This window comes from Nycticebus coucang, chromosome 21 (assembly GCF_027406575.1).
Source record: "Nycticebus coucang isolate mNycCou1 chromosome 21, mNycCou1.pri, whole genome shotgun sequence".
Lineage (NCBI taxonomy): Eukaryota > Metazoa > Chordata > Mammalia > Primates > Lorisidae > Nycticebus > Nycticebus coucang.
Window position 1 is genome coordinate 900,237 of NC_069800.1, and position 13,194 is coordinate 913,430.

The following is a 13,194-nucleotide window of genomic DNA, read 5'->3' on the forward strand; positions in this document are numbered from 1 at the left end:
CAAGCTTCTCCAAAGTAGCAACACTATTTTATTTATCTTTACATCCTCAGTATATAGGTAGTGCCCTGTGTCTAGGTGGCTTTATGAAGTTTCTATTAAATTTATACATGATTCTAATTTGAAGGAAATAGAAACTTAAAGCTAGAGAAGGAAACAAGAATTTCAAATCCAGTTACAAATCTATTCATGTCCAACTAGTATTTGACAGAAGTGTGAAGTGAAACAGGTTCTGGAAAAGTTAATAGCCAGCATGGGTAGCCTCTGGTTCCAGGTACTTGGGAAGCAAAGGCAGAATGATCACTAAGTTCAGGAGATCAAAGCTACAGTGAGATATGACTGCACCACTGTACCCCAGCCTGGGCAACAGAGAAAGACTGTAGCTTAAAACAAACAAACAAACAAAAATGAAAACAAAGAAAACTCTGACTTGAAGATGTAAGAGGTACAAAGCTTTCAAAGCTACTGTAGTGAAAGAGCTTCTAAATTATTTGAACACAAGCATGGACAGAAACTTCAGATATACCACTTATTTGAAATCAAAGTTTCAAAACAAGTAAAAACACTGTATATTATTCAGAAAGGATTTGAATGCTTGTGCAAAATTCTCTGCTAAAAGCTGAAGATTTAACAAGACAAACGTTGTCCTATCAAGAACTTTACCACTAATGAAGTAGTCCCTTAATGCAAGGCAGCAAAAAGTTATTTAATGCACTTGTTATCGGCCACTTGCAGGAGATCTGCAATGTAAGGATCATCTGGTGGGGAGCTGAATGTGAACTGACTTCAGAGGAAGGAACTGGTTCACCGATTTACATATGCTGATGCCTAAAAGCAATGCTTCTTTTCTTGCCACCTAAAAAAATAAGTGAGTGTCTTAAAAAATTACGAAGATGAACAATGCCTCAGAATCAAATAGTCCTGGTTAATGTTTTGTTATAAAGTATGTCTCTAGTTCATATTATATACTGATAAAGTATTTTCTTCTTTATATGTAAATACCCACCCCTGTCTTTACCCAAACAATGCATTCTTGACAACCTCAATAAGACATGGTTATAAAACAACTTTTATATATCTGCATTTTTAGCATATACAGCCAGACCGCATTGCTACACTTCACAAATGTTTTTTTTTTGTTTGTTTGTTTTGTTTTTTACAAAATGAAAGCTTGTGGCAACTGCAGGAAACAAGTCTATCCATGCCATTTTCCAATTGCATGTGCTCATGTTTCTGTGTTGTATTTTGGCAATTCTCACAATTGTTCAATTTTTTTCCTTATAATTTCTGTAATGGCGACATTTGATGCTATATTGTAAATGTTTTGGAGAGCTAAGAAGCAGGGCCATATAAGACAGTAAAATTAATTGATACATGCTATGCACATCCTGACTTCTCCCCTGGCCATTCCCCTGCCTCTTTCCCTTTCCTTGGGTCCTATCCCCACAAACACAACCATACTGAAATTGTTGGCTCTATAATGGCCTGTAAGTGGTCAAGGTAAAAAAGTTACACATCTCTTTAAGTCAAAAGCTGGAAATGATTAAATTTATTGAAGAAGGTATGTCAAAAGGCAAGATGGGCTAAAAGCCACACCTTTGCCACAGAACTGTTAGCCAAGTTGTGAATGCAAAGAAAAAGTTCGTGAAGAAAATTAAAAGTGCTACTTCACTGAATACACAAATGTTCAGAAAGCAATGGAGAAATGATCTGTGTGGACAGATCAAACCAGCCACAATATTCCCCTCACCAAAGCCTAATCCAGAGCAAGTACTCCCTTGGTTTCTATAAAAGCTGAGAGAGGTGAGAAAGCTGCAAAAGAACATTTGGAAGCTAGCAGAAGTTGGAACACGAGTTTTAAAGTAAGAACCCAACCCCATAACATAAAAAAGCAAGTTGAAGCAGCAAGTGCTGATGAAGAACCTGCAGCAAGTTATCCAGAAGATCTAGCTAGGATCAATGATGAAGGTGGCTACACTAAACAGATCAGTGTAGATGAAACAACCTTCTACTGGAAAAAGATACTATCTATGACTTTCATAGTTAGAGAAGTTAACGCCTGGCTTCCAAGGGCAGACTAACTTTCTACTAAATGGGTAACACAGCTGGTAACTTTAAGTTGAAGCCAGTTCTCACTTACTATTTTGAAAATTCTAGGTCTCTTAAAAATTATGCTAAATCGACTCTCTCTATGCTGCTACACTGTATAAATGAATGCTGTATAAATGAACGACAAAGCCTAGATGATACACATCTGTCACAGCATGGCTTAGTGAATGTTTTAAACCCAATAGGAAAACCTACTGTACAGACAAAAAGTTCCTTTCAACATATTACTATTCATTGATCATGTACAAGGATTTGAATATTATTTCCATGCTCGCTAACACAACATCCACTTTGCAGGCCATGGATCAAAAAATAATTTCAACTTTAAAGTCTTATTATTTAAGAAATACATGTATCTCATAAGGCTATAGCTGCCAATGACATGACTTCTCTGATGGATCTGAACAAAGTAAATTGAAATCTTCTAGACAGGATTCACCATTCTAAACAGTAAGAACATTCATAATTCATGGGAGGTGGTGAAAATATCAACATTAACAAGAGTTTCAAATAATTTCATTCTAAGCCTCATGGATATCTTTTTTCTTTTATATGTTGGTTCTTTTATTATTTTCTTTATCACTGTGAATTTATACTTTTTTTTTATTGTTGGGGATTCATTGAGGGTACAATAAGCCAGGTTACACTGATTGCAATTGTTAGGTAAAGTCCCTCTTGCAATCATGTCTTGCCCCCATAAAGTGTGACACACACCAAGGCCCAACCCCCCCATCCCTCTTTCTGCTTTCCCCACCCCATAACCTTAATTGTCATTAATTGTCCTCATACCAAAATTGAGTACATAGGATTCATGCTTCTCAATTCTTGTGATGCTTTACTAAGAATAATAACTTCCACTTCCATCCAGGTGAATACAAAGGATGTAAAGTCTCCATTTTATTTAATGGCTGAACAGTATTCCATGGTATACATATACCACAGCTTGTTAATCCATTCCTGGGTTGGTGGGCATTTAAGCTGTTTCCACATTTTGGCGATTGTAAATTGAGCTGCAATAAACAGTCTAGTACAAGTGTCCTTATGATAAAAGGATTTTTTTCCTTCTGGGTACATACCCAGTAATGGGATTGTAGGATCAAATGGGAGGTCTACCTTGAGTGCTTTGAGGTTTCTCCATACTTCGTTCCAGAAAGGTTGTACTAGTTTGCAGTCCCATCAGCAGTGTAAAAGTGGTCCCTTCTCTCCACATCCACGCCAGCATCTGCAGTTTTGAGATTTTGTGATGTGGGCCATTCTCACTGGGGTTACATGATATCTCAGGGTTGTTTTGATTTGAATTTTTCTCATATATAGAGATGATGAACATTTTTTCATGTGTTTGTTAGCCATTCGTCTGTCGTCTTTAGAGAACGTTCTATTCATGTCTCTTGCCCATTGGTATACGGGACTGTTGGCTTCTTGCATGTGGATTAATATGAGTTCTCTATAGATCCTAGTTATCAAGCTTTTGTCTGATTGAAAATATGCAAATATCCTTTCCCATTGTGTAGGTTGTCTCTTTGCTTTGGTTATTGCCTCCTTAGCTGTGCAGAAGCTTTTCAGTTTAATGAAGTCCCATTTGTTTATTTTTGTTGTTGTTGCAATTGCCATGGCAGTCTTCTTCATGAAGTCTTTCCCCAGGCCAATATCTTCCAGTAATTTTCCTATGCTTTCTTTGAGGATTTTTATTGTTTCATGCCTTAAATTTAAGTCCTTTATCCATCTTGAATCAATTTTTGTGATTGGGGAAAGGTGTGGGTCCAGTTTCAGTCTTTTACATGTAGACATCCAGTTCTCCCAACACCATTTATTGAATAGGGAGTCTTTCCCCCAAGGTATGTTCTTGTTTGGTTTATCGAAGATTAGGTGGTTGTAAGATGTTAGTTTCATTTCTTGGTTTTCAATTTGATTCCAAGTGTCTATGTCTCTGTTTTTGTGCCAGTACCATGCTGTCTTGAGCACTATGGCTTTGTAGTACAGACTAAAATCTGGTATGCTGATGCCCCCAGCTTTATTTTTGTTACTAAGAACTGCCTTAGCTATACAGGGTTTTTTCCAGTTCCATACAAAACGCAGAATCATTTCTTACAAATCTTGAAAGTATGATGTTGGTATTTTGATAGGAATGGCATTGAATAGGTAGATTGCTTTGGGAAGTATAGACATTTTAACAATGTTGATTCTTCCAGTCCATGAGCATGGTATGTTCTTCCATTTGTTAATATCCTCTGCTATTTCCTTTCTGAGGAGTTCATAGTTTTCTTTATAGAGGTCCTTCACCTCCTTCGTTAGGTATATTCCTAGGTATTTCATTTTCTTTAAAACTATGGTGAAGGGAGTTGTGTCCTTAATTAGCTTCTCATCTTGACTGTTACTGGTGTACACAAAGGCTACTGACTTGTGGACATTGATTTTATATCCTGAAACATTACTGAATTTTTGATGACTTCTAGGAGTCTTGTGGTTGAGTCTTTGGGGTTCTCTAAGTATAAGATCATGTTGTCAGCAAAAAGGGAGAGTTTGACCTCCTCTGCTCCCATTTGGATTCCCTTTATTTCCTTGTCTTGCCTAATTGTATTTGCTCAAACTAATTGTTCCAGTTATAAGAGGAAAAGCTTTCAGTTTTACTCCATTCAGTAAAATATTGGCTGTTGGTTTGTCATAGATAGCTTCAATCAGTTTTAGAAATGTGCCACCTATGCCTATACTCTTCAGTGCTCTAATTAGAAAAGGATGCTGGATTCTATCAAATGCTTTTTCTGCATCTATTGAGAGGATCATGTGATCTTTATTTTTGCCTCTGTTAATATGGTGGATAACGTTTATGGACCTGCGTATGTTAAACCAGCCTTGCATTCCTGGGATGAAGCCTACTTGATCATGATGAATGACTTTTTTGATGATAAGCTGTAATCTACTGGCTAGGATTTTGTTGAGAATTTTTGCATCTATATTCATGAGTGAGATTGGTCTGAAATTCTTTTTGTTTGTGTCTTTTCCTGGTTTTGGTATCAGGGTGATATTTGCTTCATAGAATGTGTTGGGGAAGATTCCTTCTTCCTCAATTTTTGGGAATAATTTCTGCAGTTCAAGAATAAGCTCTTCCTTGAAGGTTTGATAGAATTCTGGAGTGAAGCCATCTGGACCAGGGCATTTTTTGGTTGGAAGATTTTTTATTGTTTCTTTGATCTCAGTGCTTGAAATTGGTCTGTTCAGGAGCTTGGCTGAGTCTAGGGAGAGGGTGTGATTCCAAATATTTATCCATTTCCTTCACATTGTCAAATTTCTGGGCATAGAGTTTCTGGTAGTATTCAGTGATGATCTCTTGTATGTCTGTGGGATCAGTTGTTATTTCCCCTTTATCATTTCTGATTGAGGTTACTAGAGATTTTTCTTTTCTGTTCCTCCTTTGTCTGGCCAATGGTTTATCTATTTTATTTATTTTTTCAAAAAACCAACTCCTTGTTTCATTAATTTTCTGAATGATTCTTTTGTTTTCAATTTCATTGATCTCTGATTTGATTTTGGATATTTCTTTTCTTCTACTAAGTTTAGGCTTAGATTTTTCTTCTTTTTCCAATTCCATAAGATCACTTGTGAGATTGTTGATGCACTCTCTTTCTGTTTTTCGAATGTAGGCATCTAAAGCGATGAATTTTCCTCTCAAAACTGCTACTGCAGTATCCCACAGGTTTTGGTAGCTTGTGTCTTCATTGTTGTTATGCTCAAGGAAGTTAATGATTTCCTGTTTTATTGCTTCCTGCACCCATCTGTTATTCAACAGAAGATTGTTTAATTTCCATGCCTTTGGGTGGGGTCGAGCATTCTTGTTAGAGTTGAGTTCCACATTTAGTGCCTTATGGTCTGAGAAGATACAAGGTAAAGTTTCAATTCTTTTGATTCTGTTGATATTTGTTTTGTGTCCCAGGATATGATCAATTTTGGAGAATGTTCCATGCAGTGATGAGAAGAATGTATATTCATCATCTTTGGGATGGAGTGTTCTATATGCGTCTATCAAGCACAGTTGTTCTAGGGTCTCATTTAAATCTCTTATATCCTTGTTTAATTTCTGTTTAGAGGATCTGTCCAGCTCTGTAAGAGCAGTGTTAAGGTCTCCTGTTATTATGGTATTATCAGATATCATATTGCTCAGACTGAGTAAGGTCTGTTTCAAGAATCTGGGAGCATTTAAATTGGGTGCATAGATATTTAGAATTGAAATGTCTTCTTGTTGTATTTTTCCCTTGACCAATATAAAGTGACCATCTTTCTCTTTTTTGACTTTAGTTGCTTTAAATCCACATGTATCTGAAAATAAGATGGCAACTCCTCTTTTCTTCTGAATTTCATTGGCCTGAAAAATTGTCTTCCAACCCTTGACTCAGAGCTTTAATTTGTCTTTTGAAGCCAGGTGTGTTTCTTGCAGACAGCAAATGGATGGCTTGTGTTTTTTAATCCAGTCAGCCAATCTATGTCTCTTCAGTGGGGAATTCAAGCCATTAACATTTATTGAGATAATTGATAAGTGTGGTAGTATTCTATTTGTCTTATTTTGTGAGAGTCCATTGCTTAGTTTTATCTTTTGCATCAGTGTGGAGGTTATGTTCTGTCCTTTAATTTCTGAGTTCTTACTTTGCTGCTGATCCATTGTGGTGGTCAGTGTGCAGAACAGGTTGAAGTATTTCCTGTAGAGCTGGTCTTGTTGTGGCGAATTTCCTCAATGTTTGTATATCCATAAATGATTTGATTTCTCCGTCAATTTTGAAGCTTAGCTTAGCAGGGTACAGAATTCTAGGCTGGAAATTGTTCTGTTTAAGTAGATTAAATGTAGATGACCATTTTCTTTTTGCTTGGAAAGTTTCATTAGAGAAGTCTGTGGTCATTCTGATGGATTTACCCACGTAGGTCAACTGGCGTTTACTCCTGGCAGCTTGAAGAATCTTTTCTTTTGTCTTGACTTTGGACAGGTTCGTCACAATGTGTCTTGGAGAAGTTCGGTTAGAGTTGAGGCGACCTGGGGTCCGATATCCCTGTGAAAGCAGTGTGTCAGAATCTTTGGTGATATTTGCGAAATTTTCTTTTATAATATTCTCTAGTATGGCTTCCATTCCTCTGGGGCATTCTTCTTCCCCTTCTGAGATTCCTATAACTCGTATGTTGGAACGCTTCATAAAGTCCCATAATTCTGACAGTGAACGTTCTGCTTTCTCTCTCTTCTTTTCTGCCTCTTTTACTATCTGAGTTATCTCAAAAACTTTGTCTTCTACCTCGGAAATTCTTTCTTCTGCATGGTCTAACCTGTTGCTGATACTTTCCATTGCATCTTTAAGTTCCCTAATTGACTGTTTCAGTTCCTTCAGTTCTGCTATATCCTTTTTATATTCTTCATATCGTTCATCTCTGATTTGATTCTATTTTTGGATTTCCTTTTGGTTATTTTCCACTTTATTAGCAGTTTCCTCCATCATTTCTTTCATTGTTTTCAACATGTGTATTCTAAATTCCCTTTCTGTCATTCCTAACATTTCTTTACAGGTGGAATTATCTGCAGTAGCTACCTCATGGTCCCTTGGAGGGGTTGTTCTGGACTGGTTCTTCATGTTGCCTGGAGTTTTCTGCTGATTCTTCCTCATGAGTGATTTCTTTTATCTGTTTCCTTGCCCTAATTTTCCTTTCACTTCCTCTTGCTCTTTAAGTTCTCGTGCCTGTGGACTAAGGGTTACAGGACCAGAAGGGTGAGAAGGTTGAAGAGCAAAAGAGGGATGAAAGAAAGGAGGACTGAGTGATAAGAAAAAAAAGAAAGATAGAGAAAGGAGAGGGGGTGGGTAAAAGGAATATTGACAAAAAGAAGAGGCACAGAAAGAGGGAGACAGAGCAATATAGGTGTACAGTAGGGTACTTTGACACAACCTTAAAAAAACCCACCTTCTGGGGGTTCCCAGTTGGGTGGTTCCCTTGAGGTCAGCAGCTCTTTGCTAACCTGATCAGACACAGTACCCCACCTCCACCAAGTAGAGAGGAAAGACAAAAATGCTATAAATCAAACCAAAACAAGCAAACAGAAAACTTTATGGGATAAAATTGGGTGAAAAACCAAATAATAGCGGTAGAAACACTAGCAAAAATGAAGTTCTAGTTATTGAAAAAGGCAGCAATGGGAAATTATAATTAAACTAGAAAAATTGAGAAAGAGAAAGGATCTGTATGGAAAAGGTTGAAATTAAAAGACAAAACAACGTCAACAACATCAAAATAAACAAAAAAAACAACCAAACCAAAAAAAAAAAAAAAACACAACCAAAAACAAAGCAGTATGTATATGTTATTGAATATTGTCTGGGCAACACGTGGTCTTCTGGGGTATGAGATGTTAATCACAGTTGTGATACGACTGGAGGCTGCCGATTTCTCAAACCCCAGCAGGTAGACACCCTAAATCTCTCTTCAGCCCACTTAAAATGCACTTTGAATTTGTAAACTTGCTGAGCAGAAGCTTTCCCAGGAAATTGCTTGTCACTGGAATCACTGCTGAAGTGGCTATCCACTTACCCAGTGTGCCAAAACCGGTCTCACTCTGCCCCTGAGGGTTAGGGCTGCAAGGAGGCTCAGAGCCCACCCTTAGGCTACTTGGTCACTGGGTTACCAGCTCCCACCCGATTCTAGCTCTGTGACTCTGAGGGTGGATCTTGCCAGGGCAGATCACTCACAATGGCTTCCTGTGACCCACTATTAGCCAAACACTATTAGCTCCGTCTGGCTCAGCGGCTCAGACTGGGGCCCTAGACAATGGCCAAAGTCCTCCACACTCCCGCTCAGGCTCTCCCCATGGCAGTTCAACTGAGTGCCAAGTCCAAAGACACCAAAACAGTTCACAGGTAAGGCCTTTCCGGTTTGCAGTCTCGCTGCTAGTGAACTTACAGCTGCGGGTGGGTTTAGATGGATTGAACACACGCGACCACTTGTTGTTTTTCCACTGTTTTAGTCCTCCTCTTGGGGTCCAGAAGTCTCTCACTAACTCCCTGTATCCTCACAGGGGTGATGATAGGCAGATACCACCAGCCAGAGATGCCTGGAGTCCTATCTCCCCAGACTCACAGTGCCCAGATGCAAGGAAGCTGTTACTCGGCCGCCATCTTGCTCCACCTCTGCCTCATGGATATCTTTGAGGGGTTCAAATGTCAGAGGATGAAGCCACTGTAGACATGGAGGAAAATATAAGAAAACTAGAATTAGAAGTGGAGATTGATTATATAATTAAATTGAGGCAATCTCATGATAAAATTTTAATGGTTGAGGAGTTACTTCTTATGGATGAGCAAAGAAAGTAGTTTTTTGAGATGGAATCTACTCCTGATGAAAATTCTGGGAGCACTGCTGACATGACTACTTAGAAACTTATTATAGAAACTTAGTTTATAAAGCAGAGGGAGTGTTGAAGAGGATTGAGTCCAATTCTGAAATAAATTTTCTTGTGGATAAAATGCTATCAAAGAACCCTGTCATGAAAGGAAAAGTCAATTCATGCAGTACACTTCATTGCTGTCTTACTTGAAGAAATTACCACAGATACCTCATCTTTCAGCAACTAACACCCTGGTCAGTCAGCAATATTCATAATGAAGTCAAGATCCTCTACCACCAAAACAGACTGTTAGCAATAAAGCCTTTTTGAGGTGAGGGCGGAAAGGGACAGGTTCCCAGTCCATCACCCAGGTTACAGTATAGTGGCATCATCATAGATCAAATTTGTGGGTTCAAATTAATACATTTTCTTGGTTACTCCTTTCTACAAATCTTGCTCTCTGTTCTTGGTAACCTTTTCTTTTCTTTTTTTTTTTTTGTAGAGACAGAGTCTCACTTTATGGCCCTCTGTAGAGTGCCGTGGCCTCACACAGCTCACAACAACCTCTAACTCCTGGGCTTAAGCGATTCTCTTGCCTCAGCCTCCCGAGCAGCTGGGACTACAGGCGCCCGCCACAATGCCCAGCTATTTTTTGGTTGCAGTTTGGCTGGGGCTGGGTTTGAACCCGCCACCCTCAGTATATGGGGCCGGCGCCTTACCGACTGAGCCACAGGTACTGCCCCTTGGTAACCTTTTCTATGAGTGGCTTCCCCGCAGATTTCTAGGTTCCTTCCACAACAGGGACCTAATTGACACAGGGAGTTTTAGGGACACTTCTGCAGACATCGAAAATACCCATGACAAATCCAGGTGTATTACTAGCAGAGCCTGCAACAAATATTTCTTCTCTTTATCTGCCACCAATTCTGGTTACCTAGGAAAAAATACCTTCTTACATCCTGCTTTGGGGATGGAGAGATAAGAATGAATATGAATCACTAAATCCTGGCGAGGGTCACAATAGTCCAGACAGATTTAAATCCTCCATGGACAAAATCATGGATTCAGCTTTCCCCACCCAGGGATCCTTGCCTTCCCCCATACCCTCCTTCCAAACATTGTGGCTATACTCTAAATTGCTAGCAAAAAAACATAAAAGATTAGGTTTGGGAATCCCACCACATACACCTTAGAAATTAACCATCTACATAACTCTGGAGACTTGACGTCTGAAAACCAGTAGATTTTTTTTTTTTTTTTAGGAAGGAGATAAGTTTAATTTATTTTTCTAAAAAAAGCTACTTTTGAAAAATTTATTTTTTCCAAAGTCTCAAAAACAGACAATATTTATAAGTAAAAGAGAGGCTAATTTCAAGAAACCAATCATGTCAAATCTTATAGACAATAGAAAAAGATACGCTTCAATTTAATTTTAATAATTTAATTTAATTTTGATCAAGGTACATTATTTGAACAATAATTTTTAATTCAAATTGTTAATATGTTATTTAGGATACTGCATCCTCATTTACAAGTGAAATATGTTTGTAATTTCCCTTTATAATTACATATTTTCTCCAATTTTAATATCAGGTATATCCAGAAGAAGTAGAATGATTTTGAAGTATTTGAAACCAGTACATTTTAGTTTACAAAAACATCCCCTAAATCTGTATGCTTTAAAAAAGCAAACAAATCCCCCAAACAACCAAGAAACCCCTTCACAGGGAGGTATCTCTGAACCTTTCCTCATTTAAAGCATACTAGCTGAGCCTGAAAGGCAGAGGGGAAGTTTGCAAAGGTGCTGGGAAAAGACTGGCTATCTTTCTACTCTTGGGGGAATTTTTGTTACAAAGAGAACTATCATTCTTACACCGAGAGGGCATTTTAATTTTTAAATGAATCCATCAGTTGCGAGCAGCATCAAACAGTCATCCTTGACCAGCTGGGCTCAAGCTGTCCCCTGGCTAATTTGGGGTTTGCAACTTTAGGCCGGGCTGGTGGCGAGTCCCCACGCTCTGAGTGGGTGGGATCCACATCCTCCCGCTGCCACGCGAACTCCAGCAGCGCTTGGTCCTGCCAGGTGGGAAGGCCCAGAAGACGCGGGCCAAGGCGCAGCACCTGCCTGGCCCACCCACCCCTCCCCCCCAGCCTCGGGACTCACCTGAAGCTCCTGCAGCTGTTCCTTCCTTCTGCAGCCACATGGCCCGCAAGAAGCACCTTCCTAGTAGGTTCTTTCCGCCGCCACCGGCTCTGTGGGTACAGTCCTTTGAAACAGCGCCACAGAGGATCCCGCTGCACAGAGGCAGCGCTCCTGGTAACCAGAGTGACGGCCCAGGCGGCACAAGTAGGTGAAGGCGAGCCGGCCCACTAGCGCTGTGCTTGGCCCCAGCCCAGAATGCAACAGCCCGGTTGGCGCGAGGACACAGCGCCCCCTGGCGACTGGCGGCTGGCTAATCTGAAACCTCAGAGGGTACCCGAGCCGGCATCTTTCAATCAGCAAAGGGTGTGGGTCGCCTGTGCGGAGGTGAAAACACCGCCCCAGCTCAAAAAATCTTTTTACAAAGCTAATATCTGCCCATAAATGTGAGCAATTTGTTTCACACAATCAAAAGAAAGTGAATGTTTTCCTGCATGCATGTAATAACCGTGCAGAATAAATACCCTAGACCCTTCAATCTTTGCTCACATGAGATAGTGTCCAGGCCAATCACTTATTTGGCTACCTCCTTTATTGTAGTTTCTTGGTTTTCTTAGTAAATCTTTTTTTTTTTTTTTTTGCCAGGGTTGGGTTTGAACCCACCACCTCCAGTACATGGGGTTGGCACCCTACTCCTTTGAGCCACAGGCACGGCCCTTCTTAGTAAACCTTATACTCAGAAATGATCATGTTAGATTAGGACTGAGTACTGGTATATACCTACTTCCCTTGACATATCCACACAGAACACTAGATGTCTGTCAACAGAGCTTGTTATCATATTAGCCTTTTTAGCAACTGAGTCTATATTCTCCACTGAATAAACAAGCGCGATCCTTTTTCTATGGTGTATAGGTTTGTAATATACCTGTAGATTATTCATTCACATCCTCCTGAATTCAAACAGGAGGTTTCCAGGGCAGAGATCAAACTTATTCTAATTAACATTCTAAAAATGATCTTTTTTATAGTGAAATAATAGAGAAATTATTAACTCATGGTGCTTCAGTAAGGACTAAATCAATCCCTCTTCCTGCTTTCTTTCTCTTTCTCTTAACTGAAAGCCTCTCCACTCAACCTCCAGTCCCAACCCATCTCTAAAAATAGCCGGGCTTTGTGGCAGGTACCTGTAGTCCCAGCTACTTGGGAGGGAGAGGCAAGAGAATCGCTTGAGTCCAAGAGTTTGAGGTTGCTGTGAGCTACAAATGCCACAGCACTCTACCGAGGGTGACAAAGTGAAACTCTGTCTTAGAAGAAATATATATTATCATACCATGATTACTTGCATGAAAGTTTATAATCTGTAACAAAATGATTCTGATTTCACTATAATATATATTCTAATTTCTGTGGCTTTTCCCACAATATTTTTATTAAAAAGCAACTTTATGACTTTGTATATTCTGGCCTGCTCTCACGATTTTTTTTTTTTTAGTTTCTCGTATGATATTTTAGTAACATTTATTTTATGAAATAAACCATCAGCTGATGGTTTTTATCACAACATGCCTTAGTACTTGCTTGCAAATTCAAGACTTGACTG